We start from the raw sequence: 5,060 nt of genomic DNA, 5'->3' as shown, positions 1-5,060 counted from the left end.
CCATCAAGCATTTTTTCTGGCGCCGTTGCCGGGGAGATCCAGACACGCTGCAAGGGGAGTCTCCCACATCCAATCTCTTTACTTTGTTTTTGTCTTGTTTTGTTTTACTTTATTTACTGCTTTGTTTGCTCTTATATCAAAAATACAAAAAAATTAGTTGCTAGATTTACTTTATTTACTGTCTTGTTTTCTATATTAAAAACACAAAAAAATTAGTTACTTGCATTTACTTTATTTAGTTTGCTTTATTTACTACTGCCAAAATGAATACTCCTGAAAATACTAAGTTGTGTGACTTCACTAGCACAAATAATAATGATTTCCTATGCACACCTATTGCTCCACCTGCTACTACAGCAGAAATCTTTGAAATTAAACCTGCTTTACTAAATCTTGTTATGAGAGAGCAATTTTCTGGTGTTAGTTCTTATGATGCTGCTGCCCATCTTAATAATTTTGTTGAACTTTGTGAAATGCAAAAGTATAAGGATGTAGATAGTGACATTATAAAATTAAAATTGTTTCCTTTCTCCTTAAGAGGAAGAGCTAAAGATTGGTTGCTATCTTTGCCTAAAAATAGTATTGATTCATGGACTAAATGTAAGAATGTTTTTATTGGTAGATATTATCCTCCCGCTAAAATTATATCTTTGAGAAGTAGCATAATGAATTTTAAGCAATTGGATAATGAACATGTTGCTCAAGCATGGGAGAGAATGAAATCTTTGGTGAAGAATTGCCCTACCCATGGACTAACTACTTGGATGATTATCCAAACCTTCTATGCAGGATTGAATTTTTCTTCGCGGAACCTATTGGATTCAGCTGCTGGAGGTACCTTTATGTCCATTACTTTGGAGGCGGCAACAAAGCTTCTTGATGATATGATGATAAATTACTCTGAATGGCACACGGAAAGAGCTCCACAAGGTAAGAAGGTAAATTCTGTTGAAGAAACCTCCTCCTTGAGTGATAAGATTGATGCTATTATGTCTATGCTTGTGAATGGTAGATCTAATGTTGATCCTAATAATGTTCCTTTAGCTTCATTGGTTGCCCAAGAAGAACATGTTGATGTGAACTTCATTAAAAGTAGTAATTTCAACAACAATGCTTATAGGAATAATTCTGGTAACAACTATAGGCCATATCCTTCTGCTAATGGTAATGGTTATGGTAATTCTTATGGGAATTCTTACAATAATAATAGGAGTGTGCCCCCCTGGTCTTGAAGCTATGCTTAAAGAATTTATTAGTACACAAACTGCTTTTAACAAATCTGTTGAGGAAAAGCTTGATAAAATTGATATTCTTGCTTCTAAGGTTGATAGACTTGCCTCTGATGTTGATCTTGTAAAATTGAAAGTTATGCCTAATAAGGATAATGATAATAAAATTGTTACTACAGCAAACGCCATCCAAGTTCGAATTAATGAAAATATTAGATTGATGGCTGAATTGCATGCTAGGTGGGAAAGAGAAGAAAACAAAAAACTTGCTAAAGATGATAATATAGCTAAAGTTTGGACTATTACCACCACTAGTAATGTTAATGCTTCACATGTTGCTACACCCCCTACTATCAATGGTAAAATAATTGGTGTTGGCAATGTTTCTACTCCTAGTGCAAAGCGTGCAAAATTGCTCGAACTCGCTAAAACCGCTGAAACCGTTTGTGATAAAACTGCTGAAATTTTTCAAAATATTGGGGACAATGATCCCATTGCTGTAGATCATAATGGTTTAGATTTTGATGATTGTCACATCTCTGAAGTTATAAAGTTCTTACAAAAACTTGCTAAAAGTCCCAATGCTAGTGCTATAAATTTGGCCTTTACAAAACATATTACAAATGCTCTCATAAAAGCTAGAGAGGAGAAACTAAAACTTGAAACTTATATTCCTAGGAAGTTAGAAGATGGTTGGGAGCCCATCATTAAGATGAGGGTCAATTATTTTGATTGTAATGCTTTATGTGATGTTAGTGCAAGTATTTCTGTTATGCCTAAGAAAATCTATGATATGCTTGACTTGCCACCATTGAAAAATTGTTATTTGGATGTTAATCTTGTTGATCATGCTATAAAGAAACCTTTGGGGAGAATTGATAATGTTCGTATTATGGTTAACAACAACCTTGTCCCCGTTGATTTTGTTGTCTTGGATATTGAATGCAATGCATCTTGTCCCATTATATTGGGAAGACCTTTTCTTCGAACTGTTGGTGCTACCATTGATATGAAGGAAGGTAGTATTAAATATCAATTTCCTCTCAAGAAAGGTATGGAACACTTCCCTAGAAAGAGAATGAAGTTACCTTATGATTCTATTATTAGAACAAATTATGATGTTGATGCTTCATCTCCTGATAATACTTGATTCACACTTTCTGCGCCTAGCTGAAAGGCGTTAAAGAAAAGCGCTTATGGGAGACAACCCATTATTTTACTTCTGCACTTTGTTTTATATTTGAGTCTTGGAAGTTCTTACTACTGTAGCAACCTCTCCTTATCTTTATTTTATTGCATTTTTGTGCCAAGTAAAGTCTTTGATAGTAAAGTCAATACTAGATTTGGATTATCGCATGAGAACAGATTTCTTGCTGTCACGAAATTGAGCCGCCCCTGCTGTAGAAAATTTAGAAAAATCTGCCAATTTACGTGCGTGATCTTAAGATATGTACGCAACTTTCATTCAATTTGGGCATTTTCATCTGAGCAATTCCAGTGCCCCTTAAAAATTCGTCTTTACGGACTGTTCTGTTTTGACAGATTCTGCCTTTTATTTCGCATTGTCTGTTTTGCTATGTTTGATGGATTTCTTTGGTCCATTAACTTTCAGTAGCTTTGTGCAATGTCCAGAAGTGTTAAGAATGATTATGTCACCTCTGAATATATGAATTTTCAATTATGCACTAACCCTCTAATGAGATTGTTTTGAGTTTGGTGTGGAGGAAGTTTTCAAGGGTCAAGAGAGGAGGATGATACAATATGATCAAGAAGAGTGAAAAGTCTAAGCTTAGGGATGCCCCCGTGGTTCATCCCTGCATATTTTAAGAAGACTCAAGCATCTAAACTTGGGGATGCCCAAGGCATCCCTTCTTCATCGACAACTTATCAGGTCACCTCTAGTGAAACTATATTTTTATTCCGACACATCTTATGTGCTTTACTTGGAGCGTCTATGTGCTTTTATTTTTGTTTGTGTTTGAATAAATTCGGATCCTAGCATTCCTTGTGTGGGAGAGAGACACGCTCCGCTGTTTCTTATGAACACATGTGTTCTTAGCTTTACTTTTAATGTTCATGGTGAAGGTTGAAACTGCTTCGTTCATTGTTATATGGTTGGAAACAGAAAATGCTGCATGTGGTAATTGGTATAATGTCTTGAATAATTTGATACTTGGAAATTGTTGTGCTCATATAGATCATGATTAAGCTCTTGCATCATGTACTTTGCACCCATTAATGAAGAACTACATAAAGCTTGTTAAAATTTGGTTTGCATGATCGGTTTCTCTAGAGTCTAGATATTTTCTGGTTAAGGTGTTTGAACAACAAGGAGACGATGTAAAGTCTTATAATACTTACAATATGTTCATATGTAAGCTTTGCTGCACCGTTTCATACTTGAGTTTGCTTCAAACAACCTTGCTAGCCTAGCCTTGTATTGAGAGGAATTCTTCTTGTGCATCCAAATCCTTGAGCCAAAAACTATGCCATTTGTGTCCACCATACCTACCTACTACATGGTATTTCTCTGCCATTCCAAAGTAAATTACTTGAGTGCTACCTTTAAAAATTCTATCCTTTGTCTTTGCAATATATAGCTCATGGGAAAATAGCCTTAAAAACTATTGTGGTGAAGAATATGTAGCTATGTATCTTATTTCTTATAAGTTGCTTGTTGAGCGGTAACCATGTTTCTGGGGATGCCATCAACTTTTACCTTTGTTGAATATCATGTGAGTTGCTATGCATGTTCGTCTTGTCTGAAGTAAGGCCGATTTACATGATCAAATGGTTTGAGTATGCATATTGTTAGAGAAGAACATTGGGCCGCTAACTAAAGCCATGATCCATGGTGGAAGTTTCAGTTTGGACAATTAATCCTCAATCTCTTATGAGAATTTTATCTGTTGTTGAATGCTTATGCATTAAAGAGGAGTCCATTATCTCGTTGTCTATGTTGTCCCGGTATGGATGTCTAAGTTGAGAATAATCAAAAGCGAGAAATCCAATGCGAGCTTTCTCCTTAGACCTTTGTACAGGCGGCATAGAGGTACCCCTTTGTGACACTTGGTTGAAACATATGCTATGCAATGATAATCCATGTTAATCCAAGCTAATTAGGACAAGGTGCGAGCACTATTGGTATACTATGCATGAGGCTTGCAACTTATAGGATATCTTATACATAACACGTATGATTTATTACTACCGTTGACAAAATTGTTTCTATGTTTTCAAAATGAAAAGCTCTAGCACAAAAATAGTAATCCATGCTTCCCTCTGCGAAGGGCTTATCTTCTACTTTATTGTTGAGTCAGTTTACCTATTCTTTCTATCTTAGAAGCAAACACTTGTGTGAACTGTGTGCATTGATTCTTACATGTTTACCTATTGCACTTGTTATATTACTTTGTGTTGACAATTATCCATGAGATATACATGTTGAAGTTGAAAGCAACCGCTGAAACTTATATCTTACTTTGTGTTGTTTCAAAGCTTTCTACTAAGAATCTATTGCTTTATGAGTAACTCTTATGCAAGTCTTATTGATGCTTGTCTTGAAAGTATTATTCATGAAAATTCTTTGCTATATGATTCATTTGTTTACTCATTGTCTTCACCATTGCTTCGAATCGCTGCATTCATCTCATATGCTTTACAATAGTATTGATCAAGATTATGATAGCATGTCACTTCAGAAATTATCCTTGTTATCGTTTACCTACTCGAGGGCGGGTAGGAACTAAGCTTGGGAATGCTTGATACGTCTCAAACGTATCTATAATTTCTTATGTTCAATGCTACTTTTATGATGATACTCACATGTTT

This window comes from Lolium rigidum, chromosome 2, assembly GCF_022539505.1.
Source record: "Lolium rigidum isolate FL_2022 chromosome 2, APGP_CSIRO_Lrig_0.1, whole genome shotgun sequence".
Lineage (NCBI taxonomy): Eukaryota > Viridiplantae > Streptophyta > Magnoliopsida > Poales > Poaceae > Lolium > Lolium rigidum.
Note: the sequence above shows the minus strand (reverse complement) of the source record.